The following is an 18,661-nucleotide window of genomic DNA, read 5'->3' on the forward strand; positions in this document are numbered from 1 at the left end:
AGATAGCCATAAGAAGAGGAGGGAGACTTCTGAATTAAGAGGGTCAGCTCCTCCAGATCTGTGTTAGGGTTGTTCTTGATTTACACTGATTCAGTCAGGGCAGAGTTTGGCCCTGAGCTCTTCACAGGCTGGCAGCATGTTCAGAATATGCCAGAGAGTTAGAGTCTGTGTTTACTGGGAGTCCAGAGCAGACCTAGCATTTAGGGTTGCAGCTGTGTCTGGAAGGAAAGTGGAAAGTTAGGTTTTTTTGTCCCCATCTCCATCTTTTCTAACATGATTGATTTGATGTTCTGTAAATAAAACTTCCCCCAAGATAATGATGAAGAAACCCATAAATCAGGAGGAAGGAAACTATATTTCTTTTTGTTTAGGGAGATAAAATATGTAGATTTCCTGGAGTAGTAAAGGGAAAGTTGGCAAACATATGTGAGAGTAATTAAAAAGAAAAAAAAAAGAAAGAAAAACAAACAAAACTCTCCGGGGGGAGGGGGGCAGGGATGGGAGGGGAACAGCTAATAATGTGATTCATTCCAAAGAGCAAGGGATAGAGTGTGGTAAATAAGAGCTTTCATTCCCTGTTGTTGTGCAAAGTTAAGCTTTTCTGGGTACAGAGAGCTGGTTGTGCTTCCAAGACAGCAACATGTTGAATGTAAGTATTTCATATTACCCAGTGATTATCTGTTACAGCATATAATGAATTTATGTCTAAGGCTTTGAATAAAAGGCATTTGGTAATATGACAAATTAATATCTATGATTTTATATTCCACTTAGTTAACCAAAATTAGCAGCAGTGATTTATAGATAATACTTACTATCCTTTAGGTTAGATCATTTTAAATGGCATGCTACTAGTGTTGCTTAAAACAGTCAGTATTTTGAGTGCAATTTAAAAATACTCTTAAATGTGCCTGTCAGTATGAATAATTGATAACTTTTTTTTGTGGAATGCATTTGGGGAAAAACCAAAAAGGTGTAGTCAAATTGCATTCACTTAAAATGATCTGAACTCCAAAACTGTTTCCATGGGCAAAAAAAAATTCAGTCAGGCTTTTTTTTTTTTTTTTGGCCTTCACTTGTTTTGGCCCACTGTACACTTGCAACATCACTGTTAATTGGAATTACTAATATGTTGCAAAGCTTTATTTGATAATTACAGGTACTCAGAAGTTACAAACACATTTTCTCATTTCACCATATTTATGCCTGAATGGTTGTGTGTTTGTTTAGATGGTAAAGCTGGTATCAGGATACCACCACTGACCTGCATTATTACCTGTAATTACCAAGAGGTGCAGAGTGAATCAAGCCTTTCCCATCAGCTGTCTCTACAGCTCCTGAGTCCATTTAGAGACTGACTTTTGGGAGACTGCTGATTTGTACAGGTGTTGCCAGTGTTGCTTGATGTGCATGAAGTTGCTGTAATCATGGGGGGTTTCTGTTCTTTGGTTCATGTGGACCAGGTTGTCTTTGAAGCCCTTATCATAAGCTCAGGCTTTGAGACACTGATAGTTAAGTAGTATCTGCTGAAACAATACATTATGGCTTGCTTTGAAATCTCTTTATGGACTTGATTCTACTTCTTGTCTTGTAGTACAAATGAATATGTACGCTGCTATTTATGAGAGAGTAGCCCTTGGTTGTAACTATTTATTTTTTTTTAAAGATAATGACAATGGCAGAGTTTAATTGGTAGAAGGTGTTTATCTTCTAGAGACAGCAGATGAAAATGCTGGTTTTAAGGCAGATGCTCCTTTTTTTGGGTGGAGTAATGAATTATGTGTTTTTTTCCAGGGACACAGACACTATGGTGATGATAAAAACTGTATTTAGAGTGACTTGTTTACACTTTGAATTAGGTAGTTTAGGACAGGTTTTTTTACAGCCTATTACAAGGAGGAGGGAATAATTACTTGAAAAAAGTACTGGTCAGACTAATGTTTTCCATACTTCAGGACACAAAGCTATGTTTAGTACTAGGATCAGAAAGAAATATTCCCTTGAAGACATGGTATTGCAGAGTTGGCATTATGGGTCATTCCTCTGAAACACCTCTGACTGTGGTCACCACCAGGTGATTTGTTTTGCCCTTACTTTTCTGCCATTCTCAGGTGAATTTCAGTTCCGAGGTTTCAGTCATTTGGAAGATGTTATTTTTGTTTCTAATTCATTTTATATACTGATGGCAGTAGTTAATTTTTTCTGAAGAGGATGAAATTTTCTTCTGTGTTTTAAGTTACTGCAAGGTCAGCCCCAGTGTCTTTGCTTATTCTAGTGTACAGTGGATTAAGTGATCTGTTGGTGTTCTGGCATGAGCAAGAGAATGAATATTTTAGATGTAGTGTGTTTTTGTGTTTTCTCTGGCAGCGTTTTGGTGGCTTTCTCTCACTTGCCTAGGGGAGGGAAGGTAAGTAAAATAGGAGTTTTCCTCCAGTGGGGGAATGATCTCTACATGCATTAAAAAGGCAGAAAGAGAGAGGTCAGAGACATGTGTTATGTTTTTATTTGAAAAACTAGCTGTGAAGACTTGTTTCAGCTGTAGCTGGTAGGTTTTTTTTTTCAGAGTTGATGCAACAGTAGGACTAGAATATGCCTGTCCAGGGTTTCCAGAGACTGTTGAACAACAGATAAAAAAGAAGCAGCTGTCTCCCTGTGTTTCTCCCTCTTCCCTATCCAAACGTGATATAAACATAACTTTCTTTTGGATTCTGTTCCCTTCATGCCTTTGTAGTTGGAAAGTCTGATGTATTTAGAGTTTGCTCTACTGCCCTTACCTGCAGGCAAGACATGATCTAGATTGAAGTGTAATCCTCCTAGATTAGTAAACAAGCCCTGCCCCATGCCTGTGTCACTAAGCAGATGAGTAGCTCTTTGAAGAATGTTTTGAGGCTTGTGAAAATAATTTCTTGCAGAAATCTTTTCCTTTAAAAGACATTAAAATATGCAAATAGTATAATAAGCAAGCAAGACTGCCTCAAGAATAAAGGTGCTGTGTCTCTAGTCTCTTGTTAATATTTCCCTTTCCATGATGGATTTACTTCACAGCTGATCTTGAAAATCCTTCACAACTGGCAGTGGTACTGGGCAATTTCCCCTTCCACTGTAGCTCTGGCAGCATGTAAGTGTTTCTTTCCATTTGTTGCTTTTGAGTTTCATCACTCACTTTGCATTGAAACACAGCTCTGGGCAGAGCTCCACGTAAACAAGAAACCCTCTGTATAGATGAAACCATGGAAAAGGAACATCTGATATTCCCCTGCTGGAACTTGTTTTGAAACGAGGAGTTGTTCCTCTCCTGGGGGGCTTACAGGAGTCTAGGATCATGGGCAAGACAGCCATGGGGTGGACAGTGTGTGCTAGCTGGTGGGGCTCTGGGCTCATGGGGAGAGCCCCTGGCATGTTTGTCACAGGTGTGCTGTTGGTTTTGGTTTTAGTTTGTCCCCTTTGCTTAGGTCTTCATCAACAGCAGAACCAGAGAGGCTGCACTTGCTTTGGAATTGATTCCCATGGGGATTTTGTGGGGCAGTTTCAGTCTTGTCTTTGCAAGGTCATCTTCTCTGTATCCACCAATAATTTGACTTGGGCTTGACACCCCCATAGGCAGTGAGGCCTAGGGCACCTCAGACTGTGCCAGGGGCTGTGGGCTGCTGGAGTGCCCTGCAGGCTGTGGCTCTGCTGGGTACTTCATTTATGCCCAAGCCTGGGAAAGCAGATTCCAGGCTGCCAGGGCGGAGTAGACATTTCTGCCCTGTGTGTCTGCTGAGCAGCAGCAGTTGCTGTTTCTTTTCCTGAGGACAGCAGGAGCATCAAACCTGACTCTGGAGCTCCCCAGCAGAGTCCCTTTCCATACACTGGAAGGAGTCACACGGCCTTTTCTCTTTGCTGTAGCAAAAAAAAGGTTTTCCCTACCCTGTTTGAGAAGTATTGAGACAGTTTTGCTATGCATGTCCACTGACCCTGGTACTTGTATATAACCAGTGTGACACTGTTCCTGAGAGCAGACCACTGCAAGTGCCCAAGTAAATGTTTTTGGGGTTTAGCTTGAAATTTGAGATGCTTTATGCAATCTAAATCTTAGTGGGAACCAGAAGCCTTCCAGTTTGGTAGTCTGAGATGCAGTGTCCTGACAGTCAAGGCTTATCTCGGCTGGTGCTGTGGGGGTCCTGTGCCTGTTTGCTCCCACGGTGCCTGGTCCTTGCCTGACCCCGTGGGAAGCCAGCTCAGTAAGCTGAGCCGGGGCAGTGCAAGTGCTGTGCAAAAACGACTTCCTTTTTACCAGTCCAGCTCTCTAAAATGCTTCAGAGCACTGGTGGAGCAGAGGGGTAGGAATGTGTATCTGAGAGCTGGAAGGCCTTTGCCTGTTTGGAAGACTGGGATTTTAATGAATTTATGCTCCATTTTGAAAATAAAGATTGCAAGATCTAACCTCGCTGAATAGGTTGTGTTGCTTTTTAGAAGGCATCACATTACACCAGTTGTGAATCTTGCCTAGTACTTTTTAAATCACCTGATTTTTATATAAATGGTCCTGTTAAAAACACTGCTCTCTTAATTACTTTTTTTTAATTGTGAGTGAAGGACACAAGACATAGGGTTACAGTGAAAATGTTGCACTTGGCTCCCTTCCTATTAACTGTCAGAAATACACTTGGTGCAGCCTTTTGCTGGTAGTCACAGGGAGACATGTATGGTAATAAACAGACCTTCTAGGCTTTCTGCTACAGGCTCTGAACACTGCTGTGCTGCAGCTGACTTGCTTGCCATAAAGCCCTTGCCTGTGTCTTTAATGAAGGACTGTCCTGAGGTAGAAATTGCCTTCCTTGGAAGTAGAGGAGGAATGTGTGTAGTGAGGAAAAGCTAAGCCAGGAAACACCTGGCAACCAGATGGCCCCTAGCATGCTGCATCATACCCATACCTTCATTAAGGATTACTGTGCCTGTCTCTGGTTAATAGATTTAGAGGTTTGGGATCACAAAGAATTAGAAAATTGTAGCCAGTTGCAATTAAATGTAAGTTATTTTTAGAGGACAAAGAACTGAGCTGAGCTGAAAGCTGAATTAGAGCTACTTGAAATGTTAGGGCTCCAGTACTACGGGTGGTATTTTCCGGGCGACCAGCAAAAGAGTCCGTGCACTTCAGTCAGAGGCACAAAGCAGCCCAGGGTGGTGGCAGGTGGGCTGGAGAGAGCAGAGCTGTGAGCAATGGCAGTAATGTGGGACCTGTATTATTCTGCTTCCCAAGGGCAGCTGGCACTCTGAATATTTATGTGTGCAACAGATAAGAGTTGTTCAGACTGTTAGGATAGAACTGTGTGGTTTGCACTGTGATTTTATATAAGCCTGACTCAGTATCTTGCAGAAATGTTTTACCTGTATTTAATTTTGTTTTATATTTCCCCTTCAGTGTGCCTGCAATCCAGGAAGGGCAAACTCAAAAGTTTTTTTTTAATTTTCAAGTGAACTGTGAGAATATCAGTAGGGAAATAGAGATTTAGAAAGAACTGTGCTAGCACACAAACCCTTTCTGTGTTGGTGACTAGTCAGCAGCAGCTGGTGGCATGGTGTGGGTCAGGAATTCAGGCTGGTCCTGTGTGGGTGCACAGAAGTGAGCATGAGGAGAGTGCTCAGCCTCCTACATCCCCCATACTCACCTGCCTACTTTGGCAGGTAAAATAGGCACGGCAGTGCTGAGCTGCGTGGGTAGGTTTTAGCTGCCTCACTGCTGCACTAGAAGATGGGAGGTGCCTCTTTTTGAAGGAGCTGTTTCTGCTGACCTTGGCTCTGAGTGATACAGTCTTGCTCTGCTAACCTGCTCACTGTCCTGCTTTGAAAGGTCTTTAGGCACATTGTGGCAATAACAAGCAGAGAAGAAACTTTGCTGGTCCAGGGTCTGTGTAAATTCTGATTGCCTTCCTTAAAAAGGCTATCTGCAGGAAGCTTGAGAAGGTTGTTCATTACTTGTGTTCTTGTGACGTTGATGGAATGGTATGAGCATCACCTAGCTTTTATCCTGTATATTCTTTGAGCAGCTTCTTTGCAGACAGTGTATCTCTTGTCACTTTCATATTAAAATGTTGATAAGCACAACCTGAAAACACCTGTCGTTGAAATAGCTATTTAATTACTTGTTAGTGTTGATATCAAAGCCTATTGTGAATTTAAATGCAGTGAGTTCTGAGGAATCACCTCAAAACTTGTTTTAAATGTCACTTAAGTTTTTAAGGCTACTACCTGTGGGGTTGGTTCTGCAGCTGAAATCCTTGTTTAAAGATGACTTAAATTATATTATGCAGTGGAATTATTTGTATTTTATTAAAGACAAGCCAGTGACTCTGTACCACATGATATGGGGCAGCCACATGAATATGGAACAACCTTGTCTTGAAAGGGTGGATCAAGTTGTTCAGTAAGGCTTTTCATTTTCTAATCTCTCTGAATCTGAAAGGCTGTATGGTATTTCTTACTTTACCCTCGAGAGAGGAAAAATAAATCTTCTCAGTTCTTGAAAGCTACTGCCCCAGGTTAGGCAGTCCTTACATTAACAGTTCGTTACCCAGAGAGGCTAGAATATCCCTTTGTTGTGAGCTGATGGTGTCTTCAACCAGTGCAAAACCCCACAACAGCAACTTGGAAAGAAAAGCAGGGAGAACGTGCCTGAAGGATTTACTGAGTTGCTGTTGGTTTTCCCCTGAGAGGAGCCCAGCTGTCTTGAAGCTGAAATTAAAATGTAAATCCTAAAATAGGCATAATTAGGGTACTTCCTTTAGAAATGTCTGGTGCAGGCAGCTTCAGTTTTTGGGGGTGTGCAGTTTTTTTGAATGAGGAAGTGTTTGAGCAGTGAATGAGGGGACGATTAGCAATTGCGTGCTGTGTTGGTGCTCTCCAGCTTGGGAAACCTGTGACAGAACAGAGCACAAGTTGGTGGGTTTGTGTTTTTGTTGTTTGTTTGTTTGTTTTTCCCCCCGGCAGTCCTGTTGCTACAGTGCGTAAACCTGATGAAGATTTGTATTTTTGTATGTACAGAATTAGTGCACCAGTAATGCATTGGTACTAAAATGAGCAGAAGGTGCGGGTATGGATCCTGTTGTACTTTTGTATGGCATCTTGCAGAGTTGGGATGGAGTTCTGTGGATGCCTCGTCTTAGGGGGGGTCTGCCATGGATCTGCTAAAGTGCTCAAGATCTCTGTGAGTCGGGCTGTGAGGTGGCTTGCCTTTGGTAGGAATCTTTTATTTTGGTTCTGCTGGACTTTGGGTTAGTCCTTGAAGGAAGTGTATTTTGTAGAAACATTGAAAGCATAAACCCAGGCACAATGACCTCATTTTTGTTGGGGAGTTCGAGTTGTAACACCATGTGGAACTTGCTGGAGGTCTGAGCATGTATGAAGAGGTAGGGAGAATCACAGCTAAGTTTTGGTTGGAATGGGCCTGGGGAAGCAGGCTGGGACTTGTTTCCAGCTGGAAGCTAAGTGGCTGTGGTGGTGGTGTTCTGTATTAGGGTTTTGGCACCCGCTTTCACACTAAATCAGCTGTTGAGAATGTTGTCTGTCTGTGTAAAGGTGCTTAGAGCTGTTTGTGTGTGTCTGACAACTTTGGCATATGTGCCTGATAGGTGTTGAGCTTCTTTTTCTTTTTTATTTTATTTTCCAGGAAGCTTTGTGGTGTAATTATGTAGGGGATGTTAATGACATTAATAGTTTCAAGACTCCAAACCTGTACCCACTTAACAGTAGTAATTGTTGTTTATAATATTACTCTGTCTAGGGAATGCAGTGAAGTTCTTTGCCTCATTGGGGTAAGCTTGATAGAGACATTCATGATCTGAAAGAGATCTTAAATGGTCTTGAGTTTTATTGCTAAGGGCAGCTTACAGTTTCAAACCAGAAGACAACCCCTTTCAGCCTGGCTTTTTAACAGTGTTATGAAGTGGCATTGTGTTTGATTTAGTCATGGTCCTGTACGTTGATGTTTAATTTTGATGGCTCAGAGACATGAATCATGTTAGAATAATGCTTTAAAATAGTGTTTTTTCACATAGTCTAGCTTAACATATTAAAAAATCCCTAACTAGTGAGGCAGAAAACAGAGCAGATGTTTGTTTTCCTTTTTCTGTACTAAAAAAGCTGTAGTTCAATTTTGGTTTTCCCATTTAGATTTTTATGGTTATAACTGGTGAAACCATGCTGTTTGTCAGATGGAAAAGTACATCTTTTAAAAATGTCATTTGAGATACTGGAAAATGCCTGGTTGGGTTAATACTGTCACTTATTCTGAGCAAATAGGCTTGATACTTTGCAATCTCCTAGAGTCTTATGATGGTCTGCTTTAAATCCTGTGTTCGTGAATCTTGAGCTATGAATTGGGGCTTTAAAATAAATTTTTATTTGGAAAAGAGACTGGAATAGAGATGACTTTCCACAAGAGCTGTTATAACCCTTAATGGGACAGAATTTTATAGAGAATTACCACGTTTTTTTGAAAGTTTTAAACAAACTCTTGTCCCTTACTAGAGATTTATCCCTGTTTCATAATGCCATCTGTTAGTTACCAAAAATTCTTCAGGAAGAATATATTTTCTTCTTCCCCAAAGTGCTGAGGATATCAGATTTTCTTACAGAACTGAGTTGCGTTCCTGTGAAGTTTCCTGACGCTTTTCCATACTGATCGGTGTAGGTGTCTTTTATTATTTTTCGGTAAACTTCCCATTGTACATCCTTTCTCTTAAAAATACTTATGCATGTGCATATGTATGCACTCCACTGAGCTGAATGGAACTTCTTATGCAAATACTACTGGAGTCTAATACTTGGACCATGTTAAATAGAAATAGTGTCAACAATAGGGCCATTACTGTCAATATATGAGAGTTGTCACCTGGACAGTTTCCAAGTGATATATTTTACCTGCTACTTCATTCAGTTTTGTACTGATGCACATGAATGACTGTAAGTCCTTCTGCATACTGCCTTCACATGCTAGAGCAATAGCTCCTTCACTTTTAGAAGGACTGTAAATAGGAAGCTTTTCCTATCACAGTAATGATTTCTGCAATAAGAATAATGTAGTACCGTACCAAAGGAAATAAGCTGTTGTAAAGAACAGGATAGTCTGTCAAAGATGGTGTGTCGTAATGTATATGTAATCTCTGTCAGTTCAGTGGAAAATTCTAAAGTATGAAGAATAACAAACTGTGCATGCACGTTGAAATCTGAGCATTCATCTTGTAACCATCTTTATAATCAACTGACAAGGAAAGAGCTATTAAATCATCTTACTCATTTCCTGTTTTGCCCCACTTGCCATGCTGACACCTGGATGGCTTCTGTGGTGTATATTGGTAAGTATGCCCCTTACTCCTCTTCCCTCAGTGGCTTGATAGTATTTTTGGTTATACAGATTGTAACTGTGAGGACCTTAAAGGGAACAGAAATAGGTTTTGCTTGTTGCTCTGTGAGGGGGAAGGTTCTGTGATCTGTTTCTCACTGCAGTGGGAGAAGTTATGAAGTTGTAAGCAGGTTGTCAAGAGGCTGATGTCAGCTTCAGCTGTGAGTCTCAGCTTCTTGACTGGCAGTTTTATTGTCCTTAAGGAAGGTAGCTGTCATGGAGAGCTTCACCAGGGGCCCTGGATAGCAGACCTGGCCTGGAATTTTGGTGTAAATTCAATAGGAGAGCAGGAATAAAGGATAGAAAAGTGATGATATGTGTTCTAGACCCTATTTGATTCAATGAAAAGAGCCATGTATTATTAATTAGCATCTTCCATTAAAAGTTTCAGAAAACAGATTGTGTTGTGGGAGAGCCCGTAACCATCACTAATACAGTCTTTGACTCCTAATGAGAATTCTTTACCTAGGATCCTCGGAAGAAATAAGGCATAGTTTTTTTTCAGTTGGTAAAGTTAGTACAGCGCCTGTTTTATAAGAAGCCCATAGCTTTCGTTTGTTCTCTACAAGCTTATGGGAAGGACAATAATTGCTTGGATGAGATTGTTAGTGATTTGCAGATATTTTTTTCTTTGGTTTTATTTTTACACCTACAGGAAGTATTTTATTCTAGAGTGCCCTACAAGTCAGCTGCATATAGACCTTATTAAAAGATTGTGACTTAATTGCTGATGTATGAGGATTTATGAAGGGATTCCTTGGGGACCAAGGGCAGTGTGTAATAAAACCAGTGGCCTGTCAACTCTACAGCATCTTTCTTCAAAGGGGGAAAGTACAGATCCCTCAGTGTCAATTGCCAGTTAACGCATGTAACTTGTGTCAGTGACTTTTGGGGAGGAGGAGGGAGGTTTCTTACCTGTTTGGGCCATGCACAGAAGCAGGCAAATTCATGTAAAAACCTAAGTATGTTCATATGCATGTACAGAGGTGAGCATTCATGTTTCTTTCCTGTATTCCACTGAAGTAGCAGGCAGAGAGAGATAGGGTGGTGCTGGATCAGAATCTAACTGCATTGTTTCAAAGATAACTGGTGTCTCTTATTTACTCTTTCTTTATATGGTATTCTGTGGACTAGATAGTACAACAGTTGAGCCCAGACTGTAATCTCTGGAAATCTTGTTATGACAGTGATAAGAGCTATTTTCCAGAAAAATAGCTAGCAGGCTTTATAAATCTAATTATGTTTCAATGGAAGTGTTACTTGCTTAAATGCCACCAAACAAGATTTACTGTTAAGGTATAAGTGAAATCTGTGCCTGAATTACTTATTGGTCATGAGTTAATTTTTAGTTATTGTATTGGAGTTTAATTTTGTCATTTTCCAGTTAGGGCCAAAATCTGGTTTTGGATGTTTTTTTCCAGTTGTAATTGAGGCCCTAGTCCTCTAGCAAAAAACAGGTACCTGTGACATCAATGCATGTGAGGTCCCAGCCTCTTCATTAGGGATAAAGAAGAGTCTGTGCTTGTAGGCTATGTTGCAGGATTAGCACTTAAAGTGTGATTATGTGCTTACCAGCATGATTATTCCCTTTGCTGCCCTTTGAACAGTGCACACCCTGCTGTGGCACTGTCCTTAGATCTTTCAAGCCTTTGGGGCAAAATTTCCTCAGAAAATCCTGTGTTAAGAGAAAATCTGTGGGTTTAAATTTAAGAATTGTAGGTGTATTAAAAAAAGGCAAGTTTCAAGCTGTCCTTGGTGATTTGGCTGGCATGATGCACTAAGCCAAGGGATGCTCCTTGAATATGCAGGGAGAACCATGTCGATGCCAAGGGATCCAGAGAGGAAAGGCACGCTTGAACTGAGCGTTTTGTCTGCTTTCCCACTCTCCTGGTTCTGGACTCGTGTGTTACTTCCAAAGTAGGTGTTTGTGTATTGCTGTTCGGTGGAACTGACAGTTGCCAGTGGATGCTGATAGGAATGGCAGCCACCTCCTCTGCCCAGCCTCCCTAACTAGTGTGGGCAGGCAGGTGAGTGCTGCCTTCCGGGGAAATGGCACTCACTGTCCTGCAAGGATCTCTAGGTGATTTTGTACTTCTGTCATGGTTTTGAGCTCAAGAATATCACTTTTGGTGTAGGTTCTTAAAGCCTTAACATTTTGTTCAGCTGCACTGCTGATAGCACCGCACACTGCCCAGGTAACCATACAGACCTCCCGATTCATACATGTTCATCAGTTCATATCATAAATGGTAATCCCATGAGCCAACTCCAATCAGCAGCTGAATTGGGGCCAGACTTATTAGGGGAACCAACAAGTCTCTGTTTGAATGCAGGGCACACAGAGGAGAAAAGGGCAGGTCTTAAATCAGTGTGTAGTTTAATTGTTTTTATTTTCTCAGAGGCCCCGAAGCAATGTAGTGCAGGTTTTTCAGCGCTGACATCACAAAATACTGGGACATGCTGCCAAGTCCATGTGGGTGGAGAAGAAAAGAGGTGTTCTTGGTTCTAATAAACACTTGTGCTTCTGTTCCCAAGGAAGAAAAAAGGAAAAAACTTTCCTGATGATTCTCTGAGAATATAAATGCCACATGAACATTTTGAATAATGGCAGAAATGACATTTCCTGTACAGTCTTCACTGCTCAATTGTCTTGTCCTAGTTACGTAAGTTGTGTTTTATCAACTGAAGCATATGCATAGAAAACCAGTTGGAGAGCTCTACAAGCCATTTATCACCTTCTCACAATTTCCAGAAGAACTGCTCATGCTCGCAGTTACTCTGAAAAGAGTGTTCAGGTATTCTGCATCAAAGCATTGAAGTTGCATCCTTTCACCTGTAAACAAAATATTTTTTCTCTTATATCTAAGGATATTTAAGTTGCAAAACTGAAAATTAGCACAAACATTCATTATTTTCCTTAGGAAGGAATCTCAAAAGGTTTTAGCAATTCTGCTACTTTCTGATAGAGGGAGGACTGTTGGGCTGAACTCATCCTTGATGAAACTTCATTTCTCTTAGTGATTGGAGAGAAATTAATTTTCACACTTTGCACCTTCTGTGGTGTCCAGCATGGGAGGGATGCTTGTCACCAGTTTACACAAATCATTCGCTTTACAATAGTGTATTCACCAGCCCAATATAGTGTTTATTTATGTAACCAAATCTAAAGGAAGATGCTTTTCATTCAGATGTTCTGTGTCTAGAAAATGAACTTGTGTAAATAGCGTTCAGGTCATTGTGAGTGACCTGAAAAAAAGTAGCATGGACAATCACTTTTTGAATATTTGGCAGTGCACAGTGTGGCCTGGAAATGGAAACACTGTCTAGAGGATATTCAGTTTGATTGATTCGTAGCAGAAGAGGCTTGGAGCCACCTGGAGTCTTAGCACTGTTTGATTTGCACTTCTTTTAGCCGTCATTAAGAACTTGTGTGCTTGCTACGCTCATATGGGATGGTCCTTTAAAGATGCTGTGTAGTTTTTATTCATCTTGTTATCAAGTGCACTCTACATAAATAGTGCTTCACTGTTCCAGAGCTTTGAGACACTTCAGGGCTGGGGTGACATTACTTTAAATAATAATGACCAGCTCAGTTCCTGGGAAACAAAGGGGATGTGGGAAGAAGACAAATTTTAAAAATCCAGGCACACGTGGAGCAGATTACACAGTATTTAGCATAGCTCAGAATGGTTTGGGTGTATGAATCTGGAAGGTTTACCTTATGTTGCATGTCTGTTTCTGCAAGTAGGGAATTAAATTGCCTAGTGATTTTAGCAAAGTGGAATGTAAATAGTGGAATGTGAATAGAGGAACACCTTTGGGTTTGCCTCTTTTTGCATGCCTAACCTGAACGTGCTTGCAGGTGGAAGCTGTTAGCTGTGGAGCTGTTGATCCCAGCAGGGAAAACAGCTTGCTCTAATCATTGGGGCAGGTAGCGGACTGCTAAATCTTGTTTGCTTTAATTGGCCTAGTAGTGCTTTTGAATCGGTGGGACTGGGGTGAATAATGTACTCAAGATTTGCCCTGGTATCTTCATTGTAGGCCATAGGTCTTACAATGTAAACTATTAAATTACTGTAGATGAAACACCAGAGAGATTGGTCTTGGAGTCTCTAGGGGATTGTGGAATTGCAAATTAACTCCTCACAATTTACTTAATCAGAGTGTGTATTTATTTTTTCGGAAGTCATTCTCTTGTGAGAAAAGTTCATGAATCGGTTAATTGGAACTGGGGTACAGCTGGGACTCTGAGGTTCCTTCTGAAAGTAGCAAGCTCCTTTTGTGTGTTTCTTTGTCAGCTCTGTATGATGAACTGATCTGTAAGGACTTTACATTGGACCTCTGGCAGGGGCAGATAGGCCCACAACTCCTCAGCATGTGGTATAGAGGGGAAAAAAAAAAAAAAAAAAAAAGATTACCTTCAAATTCTTTCCCAGAAGTCCTGTCAAATAATGACTTAACATGAAACAAAAATGTACATGTGTCAGAATAACTGTGCTGACACGGTGCCTTGTAGATAATGTGATTTGCTCCCAGCTTCCAACATGCTCTTCTTTTTTCTTCCCACTCTACTTAAGTAACTAACAAATATCTCTTGAAGTATTTTCTTTAAAAAAAAAAAAAAAAATTTCTACTCTGTTTTGCAATAAAATGATAGGTCTTCCAGTCCATTGGGTCTGCAGTGTTGGCTACAGTTTGTATAGTTTAGATTGTAGAACAGCTTCTGAGTGTAGGATCTTTCTTGTTAGTCTGATAAAATCTAGGTCCTCAAAGAAAATGAGTACAAACATTTATTTTTACTGTGAATTGCTCTATTGCCTTCCACGTGCTTGCCGGATGTAGGGGCCAAAACTTGTTGACATTTTCAAAAGGATGTAAGGAGTGCAATGCAGTGGGAATTGGGAAGCACAGCAATCCTGAATTTCTTTGTACAGTCCTATTCAATCACATGCAGCTCCTGGGGCTTGTTGCTGTGTGCGTAGTGTGTTCCCTGGTATGTAATGCAAAGGAAAATGTTTCCTGTCTGGGTGGGTGACTGCATGGACTTGGGTGGGGTGGGCATTTGGGCTTCCCAGATGCCACCTGGAAGACCCTGTAGCTGACTCTTGAGTTGTCCCAGAGGACTGTGGGGTAATTCTTAGAGGGGCAGCAGAGTACCCGGGCCTTGATGGAGGTGCCATTGATGTTGCTGGCCTAATTCCCTCTGTGCAGCATAAGACCAAACAAGATAAAGGCTTCTAGGTCTTGTGTACAGGGACAACATTTGTCTTCAAAAAGTGAGTTGCTATTTCAGCTCAATGAGAGAGAGTGAGGAGAAGAAGCTTTAGTGGTCATAGTCAGGTTTTTATTTTAATGGAGAGGGCAAGAACATGTGAACTGGTCACGCAATTTACTTTTCCTAATGCTTGTTAAATTTATCTTCAGTGCATTTGCATTGTGTTCAGATTATCTAATCAGTTTGCAATTACTTCTTTTCTTTTTTCTTCCCTGTTTCTCATCTCTGCCATCATGATGAAAGTAAGCATTCTATAGCAATAAGGTTTTGCTGCTCAAGAATAATGGAGTTCTATTCAATAGAAGTCGATTTAGTGTCCAAAAATAGAAAAGCCCTGGCTTGTCTCCTGGATCAGGTGGTTATAGTGGTGAAGACCACCTGTCACAGGAGTTTTGTGTTTTGTTCTTGGGGACAAGTATTTTTCTGACAAAGAATGATATGTAACTTTAGGAAATCGGGAATTGTAACTGCTTTAAGATCTGATGTCAACCAAAAACTAAACTGAGTGTGCTCAGATATCAGAATATTATTTTTCTGTAGTTAAGGCTATGTTTCCATCATAAGGAATTTCAGTATCTTTGGGGATTACAGGATAATAATAACATGGCAATTAAAAACAAATTAAAACAAAATTTCGCGTTGGAAGTTGGCTTCAGATGCATTCTCCTGAGAGTAGATTTTTCTTTAACTGCATCATAAAAAAAATTGTTAGATTATATTGAAGTAAAAAAATTCTTAGAAGTCTATCATCCGTGATTGGATCTCTGGTGAGAGCTGCCATCTCAAAAGGAGAAATGCAATTTTACTGCTGCCATTTGAAATCTTACTGGTTTGGGTAGAGCTTTTTAAAATGTATTGGTGATTTCCAGCTGTTTGTTTTTTGGTTTATTTGTTGTTCTTTTATTTTTTTAAAGTGTGCTTAGCCTTCCTGTAGTTGCAAACAATTCTGGTGTCTACAAATCCTAGCTCTTACTAGTGCTGGGAGGTGAGGTTCCTGGGTGGTGTTGGTAAGATCCTAGCATGCACCCATCTGCCCCTTTAGAGACACAGTTATATTTAAGGCTGTGTCCCTGCATGCCTCTGGCTTTTAGTGGGAGCTGGCTTCTTAGTCATGCAGGCGTGCTGTGACAGTGCCATGTGGATGCACGTTTGTGGATACAGATCCTGATCCTGCAGCGCACGCTGCGGAGAGCCATCCTGGTTCCGCTGGGGCCCTTTGAAACGGAGCGGTTTGCTCTGGGAAGCCGTGCCTCCACTGCGGCTCTGCACGTGGGATGACTCTCCATCCTTCCTGCACCCTGAGGAGAACCGAGGCCTTGCACAAAACCCGAGTGATCTCCAGGAAGTCGTTCCAGCCTGCTCTGCAGTAATTTTCTCTTCAAGTGGTTTGTTTGGTAAACTAGCAGTAGTGTCAGGCATATTGAGCGCAGAATTTTCCTGACAGAAAAACAAATACATCCCTTTAACATGAAGCGTTAATATATGTGTTTCTGTTTTGAAAATTAATTTTTGCACTGTTCTGGAAGCACAGAGAAACAGGAGGAGCAAATGTGCAGCATGAGTGCAACATTTGAGATACTGTCTTCCTGTGCAGAGGCAGACCTGGACTCCACCAGACTCCACCCAGGCACCTTGAGGTGGAGTTGCTGAAGCAATCCTCTGTAAATAACAGATCTTAGCATTTGTTTTGCTGTTTTTGTCATAAGCCATTTGTGAATCATTGTTTTCAATATGAATCTAGCCTCGAAGATGAAGAAATAACATTTAATGAATTAATGCACTAATATTTTTTCCTTCAGTGACTAAATAAATTACTGGAAGACGAGCCATCATCCACTTCCATTTGAGGTGTGTGACCATTCAGTCCTTGGCCTCTCTGCTGATGCTGCCACTGAAGGGGCTAGCTGCATGGGTAATGGATCTTGTGACCTGGATTTCTGTCCCTCAGCAGCTGGATTGCACCATCAAGGAGTTTCACGTAGGCCATTTTCACAGAGCTTGGGTGGAGCAGCAGAGTGAGGCCTGGGGAAGACTATTGCAGGCAGGCAATGCTGTGGTACCATCCAAAATAATATTGTCTTGTTTGCTCTTTTCTTAGATCATCTGTGCTTGTGGCAGAGGTTAATGCTTCAGCCACTGATGCCCATTCCTGGCTGAATTGCCTGCGTTTGCAGGTTCTGAACTGAGTTATCGTGGTGGTAACTGTGCTAACCTAGCTTGGTTCAGCAAATTCAAGCAAGTGACTGGGCTGACCGCTTGTGGAGAGGCAACTTCAAGTAGGAAACAGAGTGTGTGTATGATGCCTGGGGAATACTGATTGGAGAGCTACTGATGGAGGTTTTTTTTGTAGACAGTATAGGAAGGCCAGCTTTGTGTTTAACTTTTTAAAAAACTGTCTTGCAGTTTAAGTCCAGGTCTCCATTTAGAGCAAGTGTTTGCATTTCAGCCTTTGGAAGTTCTAGCAGTCAGAGCCGCTAGCAGCACTTGCAGGCTGATGCTACTACTTGGTCCCTCTTCAGTTCTGTGGCAGTTTGGGAAGGGAGATTAAAAGACTTGTGAAAACTGGTGTGGATGAACTAAAACCAAATTGGATTGGTCCAACCTGTAGTTGTTGAAAGGTGTGTTCACCTGTATTGTAGACAGGACACTTTCAGCGCCTTGTACTTGCTGGCCAGGATTACATGTGTCAGGTGACAAGGGCATTCTCTGCTGACATAAAGCAGTGGTGTCTCACAACTGGATGGGTCATGTAACTTCTTGCTGGCAGGTTAGGAATATATGCTGTAGTTTGTACCCTCTCATGTTACTAGGCCTTCTCTGCAGATTTAGACTTGCCCATGAGCAGTAGAGCAGATGCTTGCTGGCAGCAACTGCATAGTTCATGTGTGCAAGCTTGAGCAGTTGTCCTGAAAACTCTGATAGAGTTTGTCAGGGTTCTTAGCTCTCACTATGTCTGACCAAATGATGCTGGTGATTTGTTAAAGATGTTACGGCTGCTGAACAACCTACTTTATTTTTTAGAGAGTTGGAGTTCCTTAAAGTGAGGGATCAGAAATATGTGAAATGTGTTCCTCTTTCAGACTTGTAATTAGCCAAATGGATAACATGACACTAGACCAACCTCTCCAGCCGTTTAGATGCTCTTGCTGCACAAGGACTCAAGTTTGTTTTCAGAACTGGGTGAGGGTTTTTCCTTTAACTTGGGCTCAGCTTTCTGAGTAATTTAAGTTTTATTATGTTTTCTTCTTGGTAGGGAGTCCCTCCGCTGGGAGCTCAAATGGTTGCTTCCTTCTGTGTGAGAAGTAGAGTCTGTCCCAGCAGGCAGTGCTGATAGACTTGAACTCTATGTGTCCCATGTGTAGCTCTGGAAAATTCCATAGCAGTGGTATAATGTGTCCTTGGGAGATATTGTGCTGTTTCCCAGTACGATTTAGCTCTAAACTGGAGCTTGTACCCATAAAATACATGCTTTTGTGAGATGTAATATACTGCCTCAGGGTGTGTGCAGGTGAGCTTTCAAGCCAGAGGTAACACAGTGAAATCTCCAAAACGCTTCATGATGTGAGCAGAGGTCTTGCTGCAAAATGAGTTAAGAGCAAAGGTTTGACAGAAGATAAATCAGAATTTCTGATGAGTGCCTGTCTTTGGGAGCTCCACTCTGCGCTTTCTGTGAAAAGTAGAATTACATGTGCATTGGTTTTGGCTGAAATGTACTACAGCCCACCCTTCAGGTAGATGATCTCTAGAATCACAGCTGAGTAAGAGAGCTCACATCTGCAATATTGTGTCCAGTTGGAGGTTCCCCAGTGTAAGGTCATCATCGATATGGACTGGAATGAATCCAGTGGAGGGCCACTAGGGTGATTAAGGGGACAATGAGGTACAAGGAGAGACAGAGAAATGTTTTTCTCCTGTCTGGAAGAGGGGGATGTGTGCTATGGAGGAGTCTCAATGCTACCCTTAGCTACCTTGTGGGTAGAGAGATTATAGAAAAACTGCGGCCA

General features: G+C 41.5%; 1 protein-coding gene across 18 annotated transcripts in view; it reads left to right on the forward strand.

Annotated features, from left to right (window-relative positions):
- Positions 1-602: 602 nt before the first annotated feature.
- MAP2 (microtubule associated protein 2) overlaps positions 603-18,661 on the forward strand; it is a 222,603-nt gene continuing 204,544 nt past the window's right edge. For 4 of the 18 annotated variants that reach the window (XM_026852861.1, XM_026852858.1, XM_026852879.1 and 1 more), the window contains exon 1: positions 608-649. The gene's annotated coding sequence lies outside the window, so the exon portion shown is untranslated. Of the gene's footprint in view, positions 650-18,661 lie in introns of all 18 variants that reach the window. The other 14 variants (XM_026852875.1, XM_026852876.1, XM_026852888.1 and 11 more) reach the window with 9 other exon arrangements.

The sequence above is a fragment of the Athene cunicularia genome (assembly GCF_003259725.1).
Source record: "Athene cunicularia isolate RWA chromosome 7 unlocalized genomic scaffold, athCun1 chr7_part1, whole genome shotgun sequence".
Classification (NCBI taxonomy): domain Eukaryota; kingdom Metazoa; phylum Chordata; class Aves; order Strigiformes; family Strigidae; genus Athene; species Athene cunicularia.